We start from the raw sequence: 26,615 nt of genomic DNA, 5'->3' as shown, positions 1-26,615 counted from the left end.
TATATCACCTAGATTTCCCCTTGCATGCCCCCTTCTTAGCCATCTCTTGAGACAAATAATGTTTTAAAAAGAAGAAGAAAGGGGGGAAAATCAACTTATTGAACCCATCATCACATTGAAAAAAAGCTATTGAATTCCTTCTCATCTGTGGTACCCAACCTAGGTAGAGGAGCAGGGTAAGAGTCTTCATGTCTCTTCCTTGGGGCCAAGATTATTCTATGTAACTTAGCAAAATACAGTTTTGATTGTTTTTTGGTGGATTTTTCTATTTATATTGTTGTAGTCATTGTGTATTTGAGTGGTTTTCAAGCCCAAATTGAACTTGTGGGCTGCATATTGACTTCAAAATCCAGAAACTAACACTATCCCTGCTAAATTGAGTTTTTATTTATTTTATTAAATTTTACCATTTAGTTGGGGAATTTTGCAGCCCAAGTTTGACACCTTTGGTTATTTTCCTGGACTAGTTTATACAAATCTTCCCATACTTCTCTATATTTATCATATTTATAATTTCTTATAGTACCATACTCCATTGCATTTGTGTTATACAATTTGTTCAGCCATTCCTGTAAGACAGACATCTACATTGTTTCTAATTCTTTGTTCTACAACAAGTACCTTTGGAACCTCTTTCTAAAGATGACCTGTGCAGAAGAAGTGGGCCCATGGTGCAAAAAGGGAGAACAGCTGGACAGCTAAAGTGTTATGTTGGTACCCACAGACTGTAAAAGAAAAGCACTTTGGAGGATCCTTTGTATGGATCTCTCTGGACCAGTAGGACCGCAGGATAGAAGGCCTGTAGATATCAGATCACAGTATTAAAGAGGTGTGCTATTAAAGAAATGTATTAATTATCCAGTCAATCCACAAAATATTTATGGCCCCTGTGTACCAGGCCCTGTATCAGAGATTGGGTATATAAACAAAAAATGAAAAATTCTTACTGCTAAGGGTTTTGCATTTTATCAGGGTTTCCGTATATATGGGATAAATACAAAATCAATCTGAAGTAATTAAGGAGGACAAGGACACCAGCACATGGAATGCTCAGGAATAGCCTTGTTTAGAAGGTGCTGGTTGATATTTTTATCATCCATCTCCTTCATGGGAGAAAGACTTCTGGAGAAACCTGGAATTGGTACCAGACCAAATAATGATTAAGAAATCCATTGAGAAGTGTTCTTCTTGAAACGTCTGGAATATCCTAACTTCCAGCCTTTCCTCTTAAACTTTGATAGAGTCATTCCAGTGTCTTCATTTTTGGCTCTGGTCAGCACATGGTCCTGAAAGGGAAAGCCCATTAGGTCTTTGGATTTAGCCACTAGAGAACAAGCTTTCTTGAAGTTTGGTCTCAGAGCTTTGGGAAAAAACTGCCTCTCACAGAGACAAGGTTGTGCACTTTAAATTCTTCTACTGAGCTCATAAATTCTAAATTATTGGAGGATAAGGGATGAGCATTCCTAGAAATCCTTACTGGAACCATGAAAAATACTTGAAGGGGGAACATGCAGTGGCTACTTCCTACTTCTTTACCAGCAAGAATCCCTGTGTGACATTTATATACTAGGTACCCATCCACACAGGCTGTTCATTCCCTAGAATTCTCTGGGATTGAAGTCAGAACAGCAGCAGCACCCAGAGGAGCCCTCCTGTCGAGGACTTGTGTCATGTCAACCATTGACAGTTTCTAAATTCATCTCATTACTTTAAACTCAGATTCAGGGGCATTTGAACCTGAAGACTCTTGAAAGCTAATTGCTTGGGAAGCTGGGAGAACTTATTTGAGCAGAAATTGGAGGAAACCGGAGACATCTGTAGCCTAAGTCCAGCAAAAAATAAAAAAATCAAACACACTACACTTCTAGCTTCCAAAGACATGAATCTTACTTGGAATGGCAGGACCTAGAACTCAGCTGGTATTGGAGAAGGAATACTAGGAGTACACAAAATGCCAGGAAGGTCAGCCATTCTAAATACTCTCCTCTCCACCAAAGTCTGAAGTAGTTTTCCTTTGGATAGGAAGGTGGTCCAGCATCTCCTGGAGAGTGGGGAGAAATCTGTGAGACTAGAAAAAATGCCAGAATACATCCAGAGAACATATCCAGAATTCTCAGTATGTTCTCCTGGAAGGAATATGGGCCCTTGAGTCTGACTTTTCTGATGAGGATCTAACCAAGGAACTGGGGATTGCTGATGGTCCAGGCCTTTACAAGTACAAACTTAGTAGTTTAATTTAGGAATACATTCATATTCCCCAAGAATGTCTCTAGGATCTGACTAGGGGAAAAGAATGAACTACCAACTGACTCCTTTGTGAAATAGGGCAGCTACGGGCTCCCCAGATTCCTGCCCTTAAAGTCTCAATATCAGTGATCTCTGCATTATTCATATTTTATGACGTCTAAAGCAGTAAGTTCAGTGGATAACATTAAAAAAAATTCATTGAGAAGCTTTCTTATCTATAAACTGAAGAAAATGATATCACCTACCTCCTCAGTTTCTTTGGAAGACCAAATGAGAGATATTTGTAATAAGTTTTACAAACCTTATATTAGGAAAGACTGGTAGATTTTGGTTTTTCCTTCGTGTTCTTGTTACTCCATTAGAGTAATTTGTCAACATTGTCATCTTGTAAAACCAGGGCACACCTTTGATCAGAGTGCTTGGACTGCTGAATGGCTAGCACGTAGTAGGTGCTTAATAAATGTTGATCATATTGGCTTGGAGAGCCCTAACTGTCCAAGCTCATGTTCCTCCACCTCCTCTTTTATCTCTCTCTACCTGCTTGCTCCACTTGGCTTTCTAAACACTCTTTAATCTGGCTTCTGCTCTTATCATTCAACAGAAACTGCCCTCTTCACAATTAGCAATAATCAGATTGGGAAATCGCATAGCCTCATTTCAGCCCTTCTCCCTCTTGACCTCTCTTCAGCCTTTGACACTACTGATCACTGTCTCTTGGAGGCTTCGTCTCTGGGTTTTTGTGGCCCATCTGCCTCCTAGGGATCTTCCTGGCTCTCTCACCTCCTCTTCTTTTCTCACTTCCCCCACCCCTCCAGTTTCCCTGGCTTCCTTCAAGACTTCGCTCAAATTACCCCAAGCTCCAGGAAGGTCTTTGGGCTCCTTTGAGATGACTCCTTCCAATTATTCTTTATAGACAGACCTTGCTTACTAGTTATTTACATGCTTTCTTCCCCATTAGATTATCAGCTCCCTGAAGTCAGGGGCTATTTTCCCATCTCTTGGGATCCCTAACACTTGGTCCAGGGCCTGATATCTTACTAAACCCTGACTCAACTGACTAGAATTTGTGGGGCCTTGGAAATTTGTGCAGATGTTCTGATGTTCTCTGTCTGCATCTAGGAGACAGACTGTGGCCATCTCCCCTTTTGGCCCTAGTGGGGCTGTGGCTATGCCAAGTCTTTTAACAGGAGAACGTTTTGTTGTTAGAGGCCTCGGGTTAAGTGGCATATTTTTTAAGCCTCCCCTTTTTATGAGCACCAAAAAATAAAACACTCAAATCAGAGGAAAAGCTAAATTGTTACAAAGTGTTTCAGTATATGGATGGGGTGGGAGTGGGAAACATAATGTGTTATATCCCCAGATTGCCCTGGAGGGAGCAGCTGCTGTCACTGCAGGTTAGAGCTACGCTCTGTACTTCAGGATTTCATTTCCTGTGCCAGCCCCATTGGAGGAACAGCTGTGGATTTGGAGCCTGACCCTGCTGTCTGATCAGCATTAGGACTGCAGCACAATCACTGACTTGAAAAATCTTGGCTTGCGTGCGCCACTTCCTGCCAGTGACAAGGGAAAAACAGGGGAGAGGAAGGAGAGAGCATTTGTAGTTAGTATCTCCTCCTCTCTTCAACCATTCCCTCCCTCCCTCCTTTCCCTCCATCCTTCCTTTGGTGCCCTGAGGTAACGATACACGCTGAGAGTGGGTGCTCGGAGCCTATGTTACCTGAAACTGGTCCTGCTGCCCGCTTCCTACCCTGCTCCTGAGGCTCAGGAAGTGCCAGTCTTCAACACTCAGTGAAGTCCATTCAACCTGGAGAACTGGTATAAGTCACGTTGATCCTTCGGCCAGCCAAGCATTCTGGCCCTTTGTTACATCTAGAGAGAAGATTCTGCAGCCGCTTGGCTTCTTGCACTGTGGAAAACGTACTCTGCAAGGACCATCCCAACCAATATTGAATTGTAGTCATGATAGTCATTTTTCCTAACCAGACCCTCCTGGACCAAAATCTTATGAAACCCTCCTGTGGCTTTGGTTAGCTGATCACTCGAGGCTCAAAGGGCGAGGGCAGTGCTTGAGGCCCAGCTGAACATCTGTCTACTCCTTTATAATATTGTTTTGCTGAAAATTGTTCTTTTGCAGAACCAATTATTGAGGTATTCTGGTGTACTAAAAGTGCCTTTTTTTGCTTGGATAGCGGCTTGTGTTTTCAGAACTGTCTAAGGCGCTAGTGGAGTTTCAGATGGATGCTTTGCAATGTGTGGCAGCATACAACTTCTAAACAATAACTTGGGTTCTGACTATTCTGGGTACTACTGCTTAAGTATCAGAATTAATTTAATCCTTTGAGGCAGAAAGCTACCAGGTACACCATATGGCATTAGTGCAGAGTGGACCTCTCCGAATGTAGGTGACATTCCTAAAAGTAAAGTTCAAAAAGAAAAAGAAAACATAATGAAACAAAATTATTTTTAAAAATCCTTAATTTCACTAGACCTGTACTATTTCATATGACATCCTCTCCATGCCTTAGTAAATGGTTTTTATGAATTCCTATAGCCATATAATTTCTTCACTTGCTGCCCACTCTTTCAGTATTAATCTCTGCTGATTTTTGATTTGGCAGACAGGAGCCCTTCCGGTGTGGCCTAAGTCCTATCATAATGATTACTTTGCTAGCAGAGCCTTGGAGAGCCAGAATCATTTCTACTCCATGAGAAAGCAATAGCTCTGGTGTAGGGATGTAAAATTATGGTTTTAAAAACATTACAGCAAAAGAGTTTAAAAATGTTTCTTTTTATATAAATAAATATGCTTTATCATTACTATTGTCTTTGTCATAAAGAGCGCAGTATTAGCAAAAATGAATGAAATTAAATACATGTCTTTTCCTTGGACTGAGATTTTATGTGAATCCAATTTGGGAAGAAAGTATAGTTTCTATTTCATCCAAAATGACTAAATCCATATCAGCAAGAATTTGATTTTGCTTAGAATGGGGATTTGGATGTGAAATTCAGTTGCAATAGTCACTGCTTTCTGGAATTGCCCCTATTTTTCTCTTTGTTGTGTTATATGCTGAGAAAGTCTAAATAGCATTACATTGAACTGAAAGAGGGTAGTGGTGCTATATATATTAAATTGAGAAAGACTGATCAAGAATCCAGGGGTCAGCTCTAGGACTCATTGGATTATTGCTGAAAATGGAAGTCTATTACTCTGAACTCAGATGTGCTGATTAAATTTATGGGAGAAGATTTTACCTTTGTTCCTTGTGACCCCTACAAATCATCAACCCTCTCTCTTTGTGTGCTGCAGTTATACTTTGGGAAAAAAGCTTGCAAGGAAGGCTTTATTGCAGATCCTCTTCTCAGACATCCCCAGGGGGCTCTGAGAGCCAGGGAAGATGGGAATTACTTGATGTCAAAAGCTAGGCCATATGTCTGCTTTGCAATAGTTCATGGAAACTCAAGAATGGTCAGACATATGCTCATTATTCCTTACTTCATTTTAAATGGCTCTTTGGTCTGGTGAGGTTGGTTCAAGAATAAAGAGTGGCATAGGAGGGGGTAATAAGCTCTGGCAGCTGGGAATGCCTACTATAGTTGACTTCTCCTTTCCAGTAATACCTTTTCCTTATTTTCAGGCCAGATGGAAATCAGAGTCTAGTGGCTGGGTAGGATTTTGTTTCTCTAAGCTAAATGTCCTTTATTATAATCCTTTTTTTTTTTTTTTTGGTCATATTATGGAGTTGAGATGGAAGTTACAAAAAGTCCTAGAAGACAGAAAAATTTCAGGTGTAGGACTTAGTCTCTTGTCTGAAGAAAATCCTAGCTGAATCTGTGGAGGTTATCAGGGGATAATTTTTTTTTTCTCAGTAGCATTTTATTTTTCCAAATACACATAGAGATAATTTACAACATTGATTTTTTAAAAAGATTTTGTGTTCCAAATTTTTCTTTTCCTCCCTTACCTCTCCCTTCCCCAAGACATCAAGCAATCTGATATAGGTTAGACTTGTACAGTCCTTTTAAACATATTTCCATATTTGTCATATTGTGCAAAGGGGAAAATTCCAACACAAGAAAGAAAAAACAAGTAAACAAAAAAAAAGGTGAAAGTATTATGCTTCAATCCACATAGAGCCTCTGTTGTTCTCTCTCTGAATGTGCATAGCACTTTCCATGCTAAGTCTGTTAGAATTGTCTTAAATCACTGCATTGTTGAGAAGAGCCAAGTCCATCATAGTTGATCTTCACATAATCTTGTTGTTACTGCGTATGATGTTCTCCTGGTTCTGCTTACTTCCCTCAGCATCAGTTCACGTAAGTCCAGACTTTTCTGAAATCAGCCTGCTCAGGGTTTCTTATAGAATAATATTTCATTATATTCATATACCATAACTTATTTAGCCATTCTCCAGTTGATGGACAAAGGGAAAATTTTTTTTTACTACAACTTATAGAGACTATATTATAGTATAGAGATGTTATCCATGGTGGAAATGTTCATATTTGTATAATCATTCAACTTATTTAAATTCAATAAATACTTACTAAGTTTTTACCTAGTACTGTACGAGATACTGTGCTAAGCACTAGGGATACAAAAAAGAAAATGAAAAAGGGAAAAAAGTCCCTGCCCTCAAATAGATTACAATCTAATGGGGAAGGGAGATAATACATAAGAGGAAGTTGGAAAATGTGGGCGGGAGTGCTGAGGAGGGGGAATCACCGGGGAGTACTAGCAAAGGGCATTATTTTCTGTGAAGCTGAGATCAAACAGAGCTGCACATTCAAAGTGGAATGAGTTGGAAAGTCTAGGACCTATAAAGGAAGGCTTTGGGTGGAGTTGGATGCTCTACCCTTCAACCTTCCAGTTAGAGGGGAGAGGAGACTGAGGGAGATAGGAAGGTGCTAAATATATCCAAGGTTGAGTTAAACAGCCTGATGAAGAGATTTCTGGTGATCAGATGTCTTGGATGTTCTGTTCCAGTGAGCAGAATTGCAGCTTTTGGGCAGTTAGGTGGCACACTGGATAGATAGACCCTGGAGTCTGGAGGTTGAATCCAAATCGAACTTCAGATACTTCCAAGCTATATGACCCTGGACAAATCACTTAACTACTTGCCTCAGTTTCCTCATCTGTCAGATGAGCTGGAGAAGGATATGGCAAACCACACCAGAATCTCTGCCAATAAAACTGCACCTGGGATCACAGAGAGTTGGACATGACAGAAAACGATTGAACAGAGCTGCAGATGCAAAGTAGGTTTTTTGAGATTAAAAATATTTATCATTGTATTGGCCACAAAGAGAATGAGGTGTTGGTCCTGGTTCTACCACAAACTAGCCATGTGACCTTGAAGTCTTCTGAATTTGTTAGTTTGGGACCTATCTTTCTGGTATGTAAAGTAAGAAAACGAGCCTGAATGATTACCAACCTTGACATACCATGAGATGCCTGTAACATATACTCTTTGGAGAAGTTTGCTCCACAAAACCATTTGTTAAATAAAAATATCTGCTTTGGACCTTCAAGCCTTCTGTTTCAAAGGCATCTTCAACCCACAAATCTTGCAATACCATCCTGCATGTATAGTGATTGACAAAAGGTTGTCAGCACAAGAAAGTACAGTTGGGGACAGGTGGAACTTGTGCCTAAATCTGTAGTTAAAAGCCACGACTCTTACAGACAAATGCTCTCTGAGGAAACCCTTCTCGAGTTGCCCATTACTTCACTCTCTGTTCTCAAGGAGACAGCACATTAGCTGAATATGTGCTGTTTTTGAAGTGTCTACACAGGGAACATGAGATAGCTTCTTATTGCCAGTTCCTATCATCAGGGGCACACGAACATTTGGAAAGCTGCAAACTAAATTGTTTAGTAAACTAAGTTGTCCTTATAAAATTGACCCTGTTTCTGTTTTTTCCTTCAATAAACCTATGATCATTATTTTTGTGGATTATTGAACTATTCTGTATGCAATTTATAAAATGACAAAACTTTGGGTCTGGAAGGAGTCAGAACATAGGATTCTAGTTCTAGAAATTTAGATCATAGATTAGATTTAGATTTAGACCATAGATTATCCAAGCAGGAAGATTCTTTATAACATAGGCTACCAGATCTGGGAGAGTCTTTAGAACACAAGAGTGTTAGAGCTGGGAGGGCACTTGAAACATAGGTATAACAGATATACTGAGATGTATGACTCATGATCAGGATATGCTTTATTCAAAAGGAACAGATTAGAAAGAAGCAATAATAGCAGACTTGCCATGTGATATAGAAAAAAGGCTGAATTTGAAGTCAAGAGGAACTTGGATTCAAATCCTACCTTCTATAAGGAATCTGTGAACTGAAGGAAGGAAGCAAGCAAGCATGGTAGAGAGTACTTGGGTAAGACTCAGAGAAAGATTTGTTCTAGTACCACCCTGGCTAGGAGGAGGAATTAGATAATGACCTCCAGAAGCAGATCACAAAACTGACAAAAAGATAAAATATCACGAGGTCATCACTTTTCCTCACTCCCTCTTTCCTTTCTTCCTTCCTTTCCTTCTTCCCTTTTTCTCTTCTTCCCTCCCTCTCTCTCTTCTCTGAAGTGGAATACCAAAGTTAGAGAATAGTTACTGTTACTGCTGGAATGTTGAATGTTTGAAAGTAAAGTCAGATTGGAAAGGTGGGTTGGAGTCTGATTGTGGAGCCTCTTACTTCCAGATTGCAGAATTTGTAATTTATTCTAGCAAAGGAATGACATAGGCAACCCTGTGCCTTAGGAAGATTTATTTTGGCAGTTCTGTAGAAGATTGGAGGCTGAGAGACCAATTAGGAGGCTGTTACAGTTATCTGTGTAGAAGTCATTAGCATAACTATAGTGAAGGATGTGTGAATAGAGAGTAGAAGAAAAATTTGAGGCATGTGGTAAGAATTAAGAGTATTTGATAGGTGATAGATTGGGGAGTACAGAAGAGGAAAGGAGCCAGTGATAATTTTGAGGTTACAAATTTGGTTGACTTCTGAGGGTTGGTAGAGTTGACAGAAATATCTTTGGAAGAGGAAGATGAGATCCTATGGACTAGCAAGGTGAAATGTATCAAGGAGATGATGCTATGGGACTGAAGTTCAAAGAAGATTAGAAATACACATATTTGGGAGTCCTCTAAATAAAGATAATTAAATACAATTTGCTTGTCCGATTTGGGTATGCTATGAACAGAGGGTAGGGTAGATAAGTGTTTTGTTGAATGAAGGAATTAAGATCCAAAATGATGGGTCACATCTAATGAATTTTTTTTTAAGTTTAAAGCTTTTCTTTTTATTATGTATTTACTGAATATTAACAAAAAATAAAGGGTAAAAATCATAACTTCTTAAATTAACATATAATCATCAAGTAAGGAAAATGCTTTTATTCATTAACTTTTTCCAGGATTGTCTGAAGTGTTTCCACCTTTGGTTCTGTTTTCTTTTATTCATTAACTTTTTCCAGGATTGTCTGAAGTTTTTCCACCTTTGGTTCTGTTTTCCTTTTCTTTATATGATGAAATTTAAGGAGAACAGATGTAAAGTATGACATTTAGGTTCAAAAAATAAAGTACATAGGTATGGGAAGGAGGGAAGGCTATCATTATGAATTTTGACATGGCAGGTTAGGCCTTGTTAAGAGGTATATTAGGTAGACGTTGGCCTCTGACAAAGAAAGATTTTCCAATCAGTTCACAACTATTTGTTAAATGCCTGCTCTGTTCCAGGCACTGTTAGGTAGGTACTGGGTCATTTTGTACAAAGATGAAAGCCAGTTTCTGCCCTCAAGGAACCTACATTTTAATGAGGGAGTCTCTTCTTCCCCCTTTCTCTCTCTCCCTTCTTCTCCACATATATATGCCTAAAAGCATAATAGTGTCTTTGAAGAGGAAGGCAGCAGCAGTTAGACAGGCCTAGAGAAGGTGGCCCCTGAGCTGGGTCTTGAAGGAAGCCAGGGATTCTAGAAAGCTGAGGTGAGGAAGAACAACCCTCTGGATGTAGCACAGCCAGTGCAGAGGCCCAGGGAAGGGAGGTGAGCATATCATGTATGAAGAAAGGCAAACAGTCTGTTCTTGAGAGTGCATGGAATGAACTAGAAAGGTGGCTTAGGGCAGGTTGTGAGGGGCTTTAAATGCTAAACAGCAGAACCGATACTTGATCCAGATAGAAGCCTGAAGTTGAGGTTGGTCCTTCCTCTGACTTGTGTGGAGAAAAGAGCAGAGCAGGGAGAGACTGGAATCTTGGAAGTAGTAGGTTCCCTATTACTGAGATTCTAGCTCAGATGTAGGGTGGACCTGATATCTTCTGAAAACCCCAAATAGTCTAAAGGGAGAGGAAGTGACTGACTTAGTTTTGCACATGTAACCAGTGGCAGGGTCAATAGGAGAGCCCAAGTAGCTCTCCTTTTTTATATATAATATAAAATGGGAATATCATCCCTGAGCCCAGTACACACTTGCTCTCTGTTTGCCTCCTTTGGAAACTTGGAGGGGATTCCTAAGAGAACTGTCAGTAGGAACTTGGAAATGTCCCGTTTGTATTTTCCAAATTGGCTTCTGCCTAATCATCTTTAGACTTCTAGTTCTTCCTGAAGCTGTTAGCACTAGCAGAGTTGGGAGGAGCAAATCAGTTGCTCCCTTTCTCTCTCCTAAGATAGTTGTAAGGAAGGCACTTTATAAATCTTCAAATAAGTCAAAAAGTCTCATTTTCCTCCCCTCTCTCACAAATGAGTGGGTAGAGTTTGACCTCTAAGGCCCTTTCCAGTTTTCACATTCTATGTTCAGAATCCTCTAACTCTGATTTTCTCCACATTGGGGTCTTTTTCTGCTCTAAGAGCTGATGTTCCTGTGGTTATCCCCACTCTTGATTAGCAGGTGGTCTGGTCTACCTTGTGCAGCTGCCTGATATGATGTTACCATTTACACATCTAGAGAATAATAAAAAAGAAAAAAACCCACAGACTTCTTTCATTGGGGTTTGTAATTTTCCTCTGAGGGGAGGGGATGAGTGGGTGGTTTGACTGCTGAGATTTTGTGATTCTGAGGATGCCATTGTGATCACAGCTGAAGTAGGCAAGATTTGTTTTTCATCTGAAAGCCTCCCTTCACTGCAGAGAGGAGATGCTAGAGAAGGGCAGCTGTGGGTAGGGCTGCCATAATTCGGAATGGCTCCCATTTGTAGCACTCTGTAATTTTCAGAGTCCTCTCCTCCTATCCAGTCTCTCTATGCATGGATGATATTCCCATTTTATATATGAGGAAACTGAAATGGATAGAGAGGCAAGGAGGTTTTGCCAGGTCTTTTGTTGAAGGTCTTTTTACACCAAGGTTCTTCTACTCTGCCACACTGAGGGATGATGAACTCTTGATGATGATTTTGAGCAGTTTTGATTGGGAGTAATAACAGCAGTTCACACTTCTCCAGTGCTTATTTGAAGGTTTATAAAGTGCCTTCCTGACAACTATCTTAGGAGAGAGGAAGGGAGCAACAGATTTGCTTCTCCCAGCATTATTAGTGCTAATGGCTTCAGGTTCTGCTCATTTTTGAAAGAGATTTAGGCTGGTTTCCAAACACTTTAAAAAGAATAGCCGTAAATGCCCCCTCATATAAGGCCTTTCCTGAACATGCCCTTATTCCCATATTACCTTTTGTTGAATTCTATTACAAACTTCATACACACACACACACACACACACACACACACACACACACGTACAGGTTTCCCTGGGTCTTTGTCTCTTCAGCACCTATCACAGTCCTGGGCACATGACAAGTGCCTAATATAGAGCTTGCTGATGTTGGCAATATCTTTTCATAAGCAGAAAAATCAGAATGCATAAAACTTGTGATAGCTCAGTTTGCTTGTCTTTTCTTAAACCAAAAGGGTTTAACTTTTCCGATATTTATGGATCTGGGGCCTTAACCCTGGGACCTGGCTCAGTAGTCAAGAGTAGATTGGAAGACTGACTGCAAATGGGCCCTTTGGGGTAAGAGTCACTAGCTGGCCTCTTTCAGACTAAGTTACAGGTTGGACTTGGGCTGCTAGGGCCAGTTCAAAGCCTTATTTAAAGGTTCATTGTGACTCAATAGATGTTTGTTTGAGGACCTTCAAAATGGGAGAAAAAGGATGAAAGAACATAAATCAGACCAGATACCTGCCCTCTTGGGGTCTCCAACCTAACAAGGAAGAACAGATACTCTGTTTTAGGATGGAATATAAAGAAACAAAGAGATAGCCACAAAGTGCTTTGCAAAGTCTAGAAAGGAAATATTTCTTCTTAGGAAGGGGCTGAGGAAAGGACCAAAGGGTCTGCAAAAGCACTTCTCATTGGAAGTGCCAATAGAGCAGGGTTTGGAAAAATAGATAGTATTTCAACATGTAGAAATGACAAGGAGAGAGTTGACAAATAGCAGAACCATATAGGGTTTACTAAATTATACACATAATATCAAAAATGGAAGGCACATTTAAAAAGGAAGCAGTTGAGTTCAATGGGTAAGGATTCTGGATATCAGAGTTCAGGTTCAAGACCTGTCTCAAGGCTCTTCTGGATTGTGATTTAGGCCTTGGGACATTAGCCTACATGGCTTTTGAGGTTCCTTCCAGCTCTGGATCTATGAACACTGAATAGAAGAGCTAAAAAAACAAACAAACTCTTAAAACATTGAATGTTAAAATTGAAAAAGACTTTAAAGCTTTGAATGTGAGAGCTCACAGGAACCTTCCATCTGAATTTCTCTGAGGCTGCGATGATCCTTCTTCTCCAAACTGCACTCTGTACTTTCCACTCTCTCTCTAACCAACCCTCCACTGCTGATGGATAGCTTTATCTCCCCAGATCTCTTCTAACCCTTCTTTTTCAACTTCTTTTTATGTATGTCTTCTCCATTAGGATGTAAGCCTTTTGAAGGCAGATGTTTTCTTTCTATTTTTTTTTTTTTAACAGCACTTAGCACAGTGCCTATCTAGCACATTGGAGGTGCTTAAAGAACTCTAGCTGACTGACTTACTGTGATTTTGTAGAATGTAAAAGCTAATAAAAAACCTTAGAGATTAACTTGTTTTATAGATAGAGAAACTCAGATCCAGCACAATCCATTGCCCTAAGTCATGTAATTGGTTAGTGGCAGAACCAGAACTGTAATCCAAGTCTAATTATAGGTAACCTATCTCTTAAGAATCTCTCTAATATGTTATTCACCATATTTCACTTATTCACTAGCTATTCTAAAGCTAGAAAATTTAAACATCATATACATTTAAAAAATTAGTTATGGAAACTGCAAAGCTAGCAACTTTGTGAAAACTGACTTCCTGTGTTCATTTATTTTAGAGGGTCATATCTTAGAGATCTCTTTAGAAGTACACTCCACCCTTATCTGAGTGAGTGTCTATAAAGTACCACGTTGATGAGTGCTTATGGTGAGGCTCAAGACCATGGACCACATGTGCTGGGGCTATTTCCTCTGAAGGAAGAAGACCTTTATTCTGAATTTGCATTTGGCAGCAATTAGCTGCTGAGGAGGAGGGAAGCTGTAAACTCTCAGTTCCCAGAATCTTCCTCTCTGGATAAGGGCTATTAGGGAGTCAGTGCCAAGCAGATACTTTTTCTGTAGCTATCCCTGTCTCCAGAACTCCATGGGCAGACTGGAGCTATTGTGTTCAGTTTCCTTTTAGGTTTTTCCTTTTGGATAATCTCATGTGAGCGTATATACATTCACACATATGTGATAGGAACCTAGCTCTCTTCCCTCAACTTTAAATCTGCTGTTACCAGTCATGCTCCATTAAAGTACTGAGGAACTTGAGGACATAAGACGTTGCCTACTCTATCAGATATGGTGGTTTTGTTGGTGGATTTTGTTTTACCTGTTTCCTTGTTATAAAGGAGGTTTGGGGGTTGTAAAAAAAAGCAAAAGGCATCATTATTTTTTTTCTTTTAAAATGAAAAAAGAGAAAAGGGATCTTAGTATCTAGAATATTAAAGCTAGAAGAATTAAAACATAAGAAGCTGAATCTCCTCTCTCACATAAACTAGAAATATGGCAGCTATTTGTGGGCCCAGTCCCATTACTGATTGGCATACACCCTGACCTGCTCTGTTGGTACATGGTCCAATTTGTTCCTCCATAAGAGGAACCCCTTTTGCAGGGGTTCACCCTTTGTTATTGGGGATGTCCATCTCACCTATTGCAACATTCTGTAATAAAGGTAATAGCCAAATGTCACTTTCTCCACCCTCCCCATTTTACACAGGGAGAAATTTCAGAAGCTCATAGAGCCCTTTTCTGATTTCCCAAGGTGCTATAATGCTATTCCTTGCAAAGGCCACCTTGAATTACCTTGTATTTCCTTTTTCTGTATTTTGTATATGCTCAGATTGTTTCCCTCAATAGGATAGAAACTTCTTGAGGTCAGGGATTGTTTTGTTTTTTCTTTCATGTCCCTGCCACCTAGAGATAAGGATATAATATTTTTTATTTAATAATTTATTTTTAAGTAACTATTTGTTCATTAATTGATGAAGTGACTTATCCAAGATCACATAGTAAGTTATTAACAGTCCCAGATTAGAATTTAGATCGTTTAACTCCAAAGTTCATTGTTATCCGATTTTATACAAGCAAAAAGTCATGTTCCTAGAGTATTTCAGCCATATGAATCCTATTCTCAAAACCCTATAGTTATTTCCAGTTGTCTCCTGAATCAATTGGAAACTCCTGAGCTTAGCATTTCCTGTTTCTTCCCTTCTTGTGCACCTCTTCCCATGATGCCTTCTCGCACCCCACTCCGGAACTTCCATTCTGAGTAGGCCAGTTAGAGTCAGTTCCCTAACCCCACTCTCCTGCCTTTTTGCCTCACTCTTCTAAGATTGCTTTCCCCATTTCATTCTTTAGAACTGAATTAGTCAGAAACTCTCCTAAAGAAACCCAAGTGTCTGTTGCTGGCTCTGAGATCTCCAAGGCTTTGGGGATAGTGTGATCTCTTCATTTATTCATTCAGCAGATACTTACTGATGGCTTATTTAGGTAAGACACTGTGCTGTGGGCACTAAGAAAAACGGAGATGTAGAGGATCTATATAAGAAGTTAGAATCTACAGGAGGGGATGATAGATGTAAATAAATATAATTCAAAATGGAATACGAAATGTGCTTAGTCAGATCAATGTAGGCGCCAAATCCCTTTTGTCTGTAGCATTGTGCCTTCCAACATTTTAACCTCAGAAGTTAGTTTATCATTAGTGTTTTTTTTTTTTTTTTTTTTTTTTTTTTGTGGCAGCACTTTAGGAGGGATATTGCTAAGCTTCAGTGAGCAGAATGATGAAGCTGTGCTCAGTGAAGATCACTGGGAGGAACAGAGAATGAATGTCTCCTTTTGGCAAATAGACACTGAGTGGAGAGGAAAGCATGGGATTAGATACAAATTTATTTTCTTGAATTATGTGGCATTTCATCACAGGAAAAAGTAACTATTAGACTTAACTCTGCTTGGCCTCCATAGATGGGTAGATATTATAGAGAAGCAAATTGTAAGTCATTAAAAGAAAGAATGTCCTGTCTCGCAAAGGAATAAGTTGTTAAATGAGTGTCTTGCCACCAGAAGTGTTGTGTGATATAGGATGATCTTCCCTCAAGGATGTTGAGGAATTCTCTGCTTCAAACCTGGACTGAATAGAGAACCTTGGAGAACCCTTCCAGTGCTGTGATTCCCCTGGAGTCTTAATAAGGAAGTCTTCATTGGCAACATCTCTTTACTGCTTCAGCAAGGAAAGTTTCAAACATTTGGTTGGCCAAATTCAGCAATCAAGAAAGCCTGCCATTAATTTACTTTAATCTCATTAGAAGGAAAAAGCTGATGTTGCCATGGAAATAGTTGAGACTTGACAATAATCATACATAGTATCAAAAACAAGATTCCATCTGCAGGAGGAAGAGCCTAGTTTGGGCTCTTAGAGAATCCAGCTGATCCTTGGGGGTCTCTAGGGCCTTTGTCTATTTGGGAAGAGCCCAAAGTTATCTGACAACTTGGAAAAGTAGGTACTAGTGAGGGATGTCACAACTGGAGGACATTTCAAAGTTAGCCAGTTCAGATCTCCTTGATTTATAGGTGAGGAAACTGAGATCCTAGAGAGGTAAGGTAACTTGCCCCAACTCAAGACAGTAAAGTCACAGTACCATCTGGCAGAGCTGGGACTCACTCACCAGTGCTCTGATTCTAAGCTGAGAGTGCTTAGGGGCTGCCCTGTTCTGCCCTGGGAGTGAGACATCTGGCTGGGAGCTCTCATTCCACCACTAATTTGTTGGGTGATTCAAGCAAATTGCTTTTCTTCTTTACTTCTCCTTCATGTCTTCATTTCTAAAATCAAGGACTTATGTATTTTTATTTTTTTTTCCTGTTTCCTTCCAGTTTGAACTTTCTATGTTCCAGGGTACATTTCCTCTGATTCTGAAGTTCCTCCAGCTCTGGGGTTCTGTAATTCTTTAAATTAAAATAAGGCTTTCTGAAATGAGTAGATGGATGAAAGAAAAAACATTTATTAAACACTAGCTATTTAGCCAGCCACATACTGTGGGAAGTACTGCCTGGATATTTTAGTATGATGTTCATTGCTTTTTGCGTGGCTCCTAATAATGGCATAATATTGATCTTTTAGCCAGTCAACTCCTTAGGAAGATGAATCTTTGATTCTGCCAACATTTGAGTATGAATCCACAGTTTCCCTTTCCCCTTTTCTTTTTCCTTCTTAACTGGAGATATCCAAGGACAAGGACAACTTTTTTTTTAAATCATAGGGCATCTTGGCAATGTCTTTCTCTCGCTTTCTGTGTAGCCTTTGACTCCAGAGTCCCATGCTTCTGAAGTGGTCATTTTAGAGACTGAAATAGGAAGCCAATTTCATGTCTCTTAATCGAATACCTAATCTTCTGCTAGGAGATGAGGGCTTGGTAATCACCAGAGTCTTGAAATTTGTTGGCTTCTGACCTTTTCAAATGTATCCTTCCAACAAAGTCATACATAGTGGAGTGAAGAACAACAAACAGATAATGCTGCCTGGAGCTGGCCCTGACTGGGTCAGAGAAATGTGGTTGGAAGGGGAAGAAGAAGGAAGGAAGCTAAATGTGCTCTCATTGAAGCACATATTCTAGTGGGAGATTCTAACACAGAAAGAAAGCTGAAAAAATAGGGGGTGAGGGGACCTGAAGGTACCTGCAAAGTAGCATGATTTTGAAGTCTAGAAAGTCAGAAACAGGACCTGGAATGGGAGGAGGGCAGCCTGGCCAGGACCTCTTTACAGAATGCAGGCTTAAGGGTGGGATTCACCAGTGGAGAAGAGGGGTAGTCCGTGCAAAGGGATATTCCAGGGGGGCAGACTGCAAGGGTGCTAAGAGACTCCAGAGTGCTAAGGGAAAGTTCAGGACAAGACAGCAGAAGAAGCATGATTTTGAAGTCCAGAAGGTCAGGAGCAGGGCTGGGAAGGGATTGAAGTGACAGACTTGTAATGGCTGGGTGGAAATGCTCTTTTAATACCTTCATGCAGAGAAAAACCCCCAGGATAATTCATGAGTGGAAATGTTAGGAGGAGCTAAGCTATTCAAAATGCTTCTGCAAACCTAATACCATAGAGTTTTTAGACCTGGAAGGAATCTCAAAAATAAAACATCCCAGCTGGAAAGGACTTTAACATGTAGGAAGTCAGAGCTGGAAAGGACTTTAGAGTATAGAGGGAGTTGAGGGAAGGGAGAAGGAACCATATAAATCATGAACATTAATGGCTGAAGGAGAACCATAACATTCTAATCTTTATAGACCTGGAATCATAGAATGTCATCTGGGAAGACATTTAGAACAATAGAATGCCAGAGTTTCAAGGCATCTTTGAATATAAAATATCATGTGGTATATGAATGTTATGGAATATTATTGTTCTATAAGAAATGACCAGCAGGATGAATACAGAGAGGCTTGGAGAGACTTATATGAACTGATGCTAAGGAGATCATTATACACTTCAACAATACTACATGATGATCAATTCTGATGGACGTGACTCTCTTCAACAATGAGAGGATCCAGATCAGTTCCAATTGATCTGTAATGAACAGAACCAGCTACACCCAGAGAAAGAACCCTAGGAAATGAGTATGGACCACAATGTAACATTTCTACTCTTTCTATTATCATTTGCTTGCATTTTTATTTTCTCTTCTCAGATTATTTTTACCCTCTTTCTAAATCTGATTTTTATTGTGCAACAAGACAACTGTATAAATATGTATACATATATTGTATTTAACATATACTTTAACATATTTAACATGTATGGGACTACCTGCCATCTAGGGGAGGGGGTACAGGGAAGAAGGGGAAAAGTTGAAACAGAAGTTTTTGCACCCATGCATATGTTTTGTATATAAAAAACTATAATAAAAAATTAAGAAAAAAAGAATATAAAATATCAGAGCTGGAAGAAACTTTTGAAAAAATGGGATCAAAGGTGAAAAAGAACTTAAAACATAGAACATCAGAGTTGAGAGGGACTTTAAGGGAGAGAATATAAGAATTTGGAAGGATCGTAAAACATGAAGTTGGAGCTAAAGGAGCTTAGAAGATTAGAGCTGTCCTCAGATTATTTTTTATGTTCTTAACTGTTTACCTGTTATGTTTCTTGTGAGTTTTTGAAGGTAAGGATAATTTTTCACTTTTGTCTTTGCATTCTAGGCATCACCTAACAGTGACTTATATATAGTAAGTACATATGTAATAAACGCTTGTTGAGTTGAACTCCTTTGATCTAGAAATAACTTTAGAATTAAAATGTTTTAAGGTCCCTTCCATCATAAAATATAAAACTTTAAAGCTGGAGGAAACTTTGCAACATAGATGTCAGAGCTGAGAAAGATCTCAAAACATAGACTAAAGAATGTTAGAGCTAGGAGAATCCTTAAAAACTCTTAGGTCACACTAATATATTTTTAGTAAAGTAAAGAATTGGTTTAACCATTCTGGAAAGCAGTTTGGAATTTTGCAAATAAAATTACTAAAATGTCCCTTCCTTTTGACCCAAAGATTCCATTGCTGGGCAAATGTCCCATGGAGATCATTGACAAAAGGAAAGAGTCCTTGTATACCAAAATACTTATGATATGCTTTTTGAGGTAAAAGAGAATTAAAAGCAAAGGTGATGAACATTAGTTAGGAAATGTCTAAACAAACTGCGTTACACAGATATAATGGAATATTATTGTGCTCTAAGATGTCACACTCCTCAAGGAACCAGTTAATAATAGCTTTTTGTTTTCAAAATACATGCAAAGATAGTTTTCAACATTCACCTTACAAAACTTTGTATTCCAAAATTTTCTCTCTCCCTTTCTCCTATCATCTTCCCCTAGATAGCTAGTAATCCATATAGATTAAATATGTACAATTCTTCTATACATATTTCCACAGTTACCATGCTGCATAAGAAAAACAGATCAAAAAGAAAAAAAAAGGAGAAATTAAAAAAAAGCAAGCAAGCAAACAACAAAGGTGAAAATACTATGTTGTGATCAACATTCAGTCCCCACAGCTCTCTCTCTGAATGCAGATGGCTCTTTCCATCATAAGTCTATTGGAATTGGCAATTAGAGAATGGTTGAGTAAATTGTGGTATATGAATATTATGGAATATTATTGTTCTGTAAGGAATGACCAGCAGGATGAATACAGAGAGGACTGGCGAGACTTACATGAACTGATGCTAAATGAAATGAGCAGAACCAGGAGATCATTATATACCTCAACAACGATACTGTTTGAGGATGTATTCTGATGGAAGTGGATCTCTTCGATAAAGAGAGCTAATTCAGTTTTAATTGATCAAGAATGGACAGAAGCAGCTACACCCAAAGAAAGAACACTGGGAAATGAATATAAACTGCTTGCATTTTTGTTTTTCTTCCCGGATTATTTATACCTTCTGAATTCAATTCTCCCTGTGCAACAAGAGAACTGTTCGGTTCTGCACACGTATATTGTATCCAGGATATACTGTAACCTATTTAACATGTATAAGACTGCTTGCCATCTGGGGGAGGGGGTGGAGGAAGGGAGGGGAAAAATCGGAACAGAAACGAGTGCAAGGGATAATGTGAAAAATTACCCTGGCATGATTCTGTCAATATAAAGTTATTTAAAATATATATATATATATATATATGTATGTATATATATATATACAAAAAATACAAGTCTATTGGAATAGGTCTGAATCACCTCATTGTGTTTTTTTAGGGGGGGGAACCAATCAGTAAACATTTATTAACCACCCAACTCTGTGCATCATATTATTCTAAGAACTAGGGATACAAAAGGAAGTAAATGATAATTCTTATCCTCAAGGAGTTTATAATCTAATGGGGGAGATAATGTGTGTGTGTGGGAGGGGTAAAATATGCAGGTAAATAGAAAATATTTAATATTATTTTAATGTGTAGTTTTGTCACTATGTGGCCTGCAGGAATAGTTTCTGCTTGAGTTCAACACCATTGCTATAAAAAATGACAAATGTGATGACTACAGAGAAAATAGATTGACAGAATCTGATGCAGAATGAAGTAAGCAGAATCAAGAAAGCAACATGCACAATGGTTGCAACAATGTAAATGGAAACACCCACTACAGAACAATCTTATTGATATGTTGAAAAATTATAAAGAACAAGCCTGGCCCCAAAGAAGGGAGATATGAGACCCTCCCTTTTGCAAAGCTGAGCGATCCTTGGGTATGGTATATTATTGCACATATTTTTAGATTTTTTTTGATGTATTGATTTCTTTTTTTTGCTTTGAAAAATATAATTTGTTATTTAGGGTGACTCTCTTGGAGAGGGATACTGGGAGAAATGTTGGTTATGGGGGGGGGAAGAATGCCATAGGAAAAGGAATAGAAAATAAGTTTGAAGTTGGATGTGACCTTAGAGATGATCCAGCCCCTTCATTTTATATGAAAGAACCAGAGATTCAGAGCCATATAGCATATAAGAGACAGAGCTGAGACTTAAGACTCTTCTGATTTCCATTTTAATGCTTTTTATAATCTACTTGCTTCCCAAGTTGGTATAGTGGTAAAGGAAAAGTACTGATTTAAGTCAAATTTTTCATTACTGAATACTGATGATTTAGGATGAGATTTTGAACACTGAAGTGTTTTTGAAATGGTATTATTTTATCCTGAGATTAATGAAATTTTCCCCTGATCCCTGATTCTTAGATATTTGGATAGGATGATAATTCCTGGTTTTGTTTAAAAGTATTTTATTTTGATCATGATGGCACATTATTTTAACTTGATAGATGGTTTTCATATGTTTGAGCAACCAAAGTGTGATTGTCTCCTCTATGATCTGACAGAACCTTTCTGGAATATTGGGTTCTGTTCTAATATCAGTTTTAGCAGGAAAAACAACAATTCAAATAACCTCCAAAGTTGATCTTCAAGATTAGGAAGGTATTTATAAACCATGCCATATGCAAATCAATTGAAAGAACTAAGACTATTTCACTTGCAGAAGACTTGAGGTTATAGAAGAGGGGTGTCCCAGTTGGTTATAGCTGCTTTGAAAGGTTGCACAAGAAAGGCAGACTGGCCATTCTAGATGCAGAAGACTTTTGTATTGTGCTTTTTATTCACATAAAGCCTAATTTGATATGTCACCAAGTAATTATTAAGTGCTTACTATTTACCAGGCACTGTATTAAACCATGAGGATTCCAGGACAGACAAAAATCAGTCCCTACCCTAAAGAAGCCCGCAATACAGTGTGAGGAGACAACATTGAAACAACTTAAAAATAAGATATACAGAATACATTGAAGATAATTAATAGAGGGAAGGTACTAGCATTCAAGAAGCTAGTACTTTCAGGAGAAAGGCTTCTTGCAGGGAGTTTAGTTGAGACTTACAGGAAGCTAGCAAAGCTTACAGGAAGCTGAGACTATAAGAGGGAGGATTCCAGGTATGGGGAAATGAAAATGTGAAAATGCTTGGAGAGGGGAGATGTAATGCTTGTTCATGAAATGGCAAAAGGGCCAGTGTCACTGAAAGAGAGTATGTGGAGGGGAGTAAGGTATAAGGTTGTGTGTCTTAAGGACTTTCAAAACCAAACAGACTTTATATTTGCTCCTAGAGGCTATAAGGAGTCAATGGAGTTGGTTCCTCTTCCTCCAGATCCACTCTTCTTTTCACTGTGGGATTAGATTTTTCTTCAGGGCTGGTAAATCATCTTTTGATGGAACCAGAAGCTAGTCAGAGCCAAGTCTGATGAATGATCGGAGTAAGGGATAGGGATAAGTGGTCCTGCATTTGAGTTCAAAGTATAACAATGAAGGAATAGGAACAAGAAGTAGATATGAAGAGAAAGTAGTAAACCTTACCCCAAGTAATGGAGTTACTAAGTAGGGATAATATTATAAAATCAAAAGATTTTTAAAGAAAAATAGAAGAAAATATAAGATCTCAGAAATTAATTCATCAAATTCTTTACTCCGGAGCTTTTTATTTCATTTTTTTTTTTTTTAGGTATTCAAAAACCCATTTTTTTCCTTTGAAGTCTCTGCTCACATTGTTTTGGAATTATACTCTTCCTTCTTTTAGGAGTGCTCTAGTTCTAGATTTTTATACTGGTTTTTCTTTGGTTTACTTGTCTCTTTAGCTTTATTTTCTCAGCTGGGGCTTTTTGCCAGTGCCAGGTTCTATCTTATACTGCACTTTAAGAGGGATGGCTTCTCTTACTTTGTTTTGCCCTGTTTTGCCTGGATTTCAGTGCTGAGTTTTGTCTGCCTAGGGTTAGACCCCCATGGAAATTCAGAGTCCTCTATCTTCAGTTCTCTCCCAATGCAGAATGCTACATACAAAAACATATAGCAATTCTTTTTGTGATGGCAAAGAATTGAAAACTGAGGGGATGTCCATCAATTGGAAAATCACTGAATAAGGTTCCTGTATGTGAATGTAATGGAATACTATTGTTTTATAAGAAATGATAAGCAGGTGGATTTCAGAAAAACCTGAAAAAACTTAACACAAACTGATATTGAATGAAGTGAGCAGAACCAAGAGAACATTGTACACAGTAACAGCAACATTGGGCAATGAGCAACTATGATAGACTTGGCTCTTCGCAGTAATGCGGTGATCTAAGACAATCCCAAAATACTCATGATAGAAAATGCTGACCACATCCAGAGAAAGAACTGTTGCCTCTGAATACAGAGCCAAGCATACTATTTTCACTTTTTTTTTCTGTCATGGTTTTCCCCTTTTATTCTGATTCTTCTTTCACAACATGACTAATATGGAAATATGTTTAACATGATTGTACATGTATAACAAATCAGATTTCTTGTCTTGGGGAGGGGAATGAAGGGAAGGGGGAAAGGAGGGGAAGGAGAAAAATTTGAAATTCAAGATCTTATAAAAATAAATGTTAAAAACTATTTGTACATGTAATTGGAAAAAATAAAATATTATTGGAGTAGGAGTGGGGTGGGGAGTGGGGGTGGAAGACAATGCTACCTCTTGAGCTGAGGTATCCTGGTCTGGGCATTAGATCATGTGCTAGTTGCTACCTGTGGTTTCCAAATTTCCCACCCTCGAGCTTTTTAACCGATATGGAGCTTTCTAATCACACTAGGGCTTTCTCTGAGAGTCTTTCTCCTCTTGCTGTTTCTGAACACAGAAGTCTGAAGACTATATATGTTTCTGGCCAATGTAGTTATTTTGGGAAGCTACAGACTTGGTTACTTTGGGATGTATTGCTGTCTTTTCTGGTGATCCTATTTCCTGTTGCCTGAGGGGTTCTGGTTGACTTGTGCAATTCTAGAGTGGAAAAAAATCACGTATTGTAGTTTCTCTTTAGATTTCTTGATCATTATTCATCCTCCTGCGGATTTCAGGTTTTTGTTGTAGTAGGTATGGGGGAGCTCACCATCTGCCTCCTGTTTAGGCAGCCATCTTGCCAAGAAGGCCAGCATTGTTTTGTTTTCACATTACATCTCTTTTTTATTTTTCTAATTTGGTATTGATTTTGAGCTTTTCTCTAATGAGTTGATGGTCTGACTATATACATACAGCTGATTCAGAAATCATTCTCCATATCAGTAACCAGCCTTTTTTTTTTTATCCCTTAAGATAAATTTTTTGATGATATTATTTGCTGTTTGCTATGTTTAGAACTGCCTGCTTCTCTTTTTGGAGAAAATATTCTTAATATATGTTTGTGATTTCTTTGTCTTTTTTCGTATTTTCTGACCTTTGTTGTCCTTCCCATGTCCACTTGTATATGGTAATCACTGAATATTAAAGTATATGTTGATATAATTTGGAGAGTCTTTTAGAATTTTTCCTAAAATTGTTATATCCTTTTATTTTTGGTTAACTATCCTTTTGGTATATAACCTGCATGGTGGTAGTGGTGTTGGTAGTGGCGGCCTTTTTCTTATATTCCCCATGGGTACTGTGATGTAAGCTGACCAAATAACCTAAGAGATTATGTTTCTGGTTGTCTGTGATCATTATAAAACCAACTCTATCAATTCCTTTATTTAGTCTTTCCAAAGGTAATGTGTGCTTCAACTTCCTTATATTGTTTGGTTTTATTTATTGGTGAGAATGTCAATATTGATATAATTGCGTTCTTCCAATAGAATGTTGACTCCAGATTGAAATACTACTTCAAACACTTAGTAATTCTGGCATATTCACTTGATTTCTTCAAACCTCATTTTCCTCATCTGTAAAATTGTGATGATCATTCTTATACTACCTACCTCCAAGAGTAATTGGCACTTTGTAGACATCCTGATGTAATTCAAGTCCCATGTTTATAGTCAGCAGCTGAGCTTAGAAAAGGTCCACTTTCTGCCCATGATGATTCCCCAGTCCTTTAGGAAGTCAGCAAGAGACCTCTGGTGAAGTTGGATCAGTTCAGGATACCAGTGACTGAGATGCCTTATTTTTAAAGGAGATTGTTTTTGAGCCTTGTTTGTGAGCAGCCCCAGGCTGCTCACAGAGTGCACTGGCAGCATCTGTTTGTGAGGGAAATTGAGACAGTTTTGTTGATATACACAGTGTTGTACCTTAGCAACCAAATTTGCATAGTGTCCAAGAATTGAACATTCTGACTATAAGAGACTGATCACTACCTATCTCTAAATGCCCTACTAGAAGCTGAGAAAGTAAAAAAAAGAGAAATAACTCCTTTGAGCCTGATGAGGAGTTATTGACCCGACTGGCCACTCATACATGAGTTACTAAAAACATACAGAGATTAATTGAGAGGATGCTTAGGTTGGGAAAGGAAACCTGGGGAATAGGCAGGAGAAATGTGATCCCTGTCTTCAAATACCTGAAGGTCTGTCATTTCGCAAAAGGACTGGGCTTGGGCTGTGTGACCCCAGAACTAAGTCAATGAAGAGAAGACATAGAGAATCAGATTGGGGCTTAATATTAGGAGGAACTCTAATTACATTACAGCAACCCTATAATGGGGACTAGCTGTAGATCTAGCGAATGATCTATCATTAGAAATACTCCTGTAGAAGCTTCATGATTGTCATGGACTCTAGAGAGACTGATTCAGGCTTAAGGTGAGACTTGGATACTCTGAAGTTCCTTCATGTTAATGTTTTGTGATTCTAAAGTATTTCATCAGCCAGGCAACCATGTTCCTTGGATAGAACAATGACTAAATGACTTGAAGAAAGAGGATCTCTAAAGTGCTTTAAGCCAGGTGGGCTGGGAAGCAGGGTCTCCAAACTGACAGTGAGAGTCCTGCTGGCTGAACAGTGAGGAGCCTGAGCTGAAAGGAGAGTGTGCTGTACACAGCAAGGGAAGGGCATAGTGTTCTTTGGGTTAAAGAAGAACAAACGTGACCTAGCAACAAGGAGAGAGGTAGATAACAAGTGAAGAGTCTGTTCCTTATTGAACAGAAGGGCAAGGAAATGGTTAGATGGGATAGAGTTGATTTCCTTAGAAATACATCTTTTGAGCTGATTAATGTATGTTAATCTGCATGGATCCGTACACCGGACACAGGTGTGTGTATATTTTTGTATTTTTTTAAAGAGATGTACGGTACTTTCAAAGCAAAATATCTCCTCTCTCTCTGGACTTAGGCTGTCATTAAAAAGTTTGTTTCTTCCATATTAAAGGCATTCAAGTTCAGATTCTGCCTTGTCTTGCAGCCATTCAAGTGGCTTTTTGAGGCTGAAGGGCCTTCTTGGTAATATTTCTCTCAGCTTGCTTGTATCTTGCATCCATTCAGAAATGTCCATATTATGCAAAGGAAGCCATGCTCTTATAG

The 26,615-nt window shown here is 38.7% G+C and overlaps 1 protein-coding gene and 1 long non-coding RNA gene across 5 annotated transcripts in view; one reads left to right on the top strand and one right to left on the bottom strand.

Annotated features, from left to right (window-relative positions):
* CRTC1 (CREB regulated transcription coactivator 1) overlaps positions 1-26,615 on the top strand; it is a 118,266-nt gene that overhangs the window by 46,984 nt on the left and 44,667 nt on the right. The window lies entirely within an intron of this gene.
* Positions 3,462-25,348, bottom strand: LOC127545196 (uncharacterized). The gene is made up of 3 exons (XR_007949610.1): positions 25,081-25,348; positions 3,965-4,658; positions 3,462-3,797 (listed from the first exon to the last, which is right to left on the bottom strand). It is a non-coding gene; the product is annotated as an uncharacterized LOC127545196 (long non-coding RNA).

This window comes from Antechinus flavipes, chromosome 1 (genome assembly GCF_016432865.1).
Source record: "Antechinus flavipes isolate AdamAnt ecotype Samford, QLD, Australia chromosome 1, AdamAnt_v2, whole genome shotgun sequence".
Taxonomy (NCBI): Eukaryota; Metazoa; Chordata; class Mammalia; order Dasyuromorphia; family Dasyuridae; genus Antechinus; species Antechinus flavipes.
Note: the sequence above shows the minus strand (reverse complement) of the source record. Positions and strands in the feature narration are given on the sequence as shown.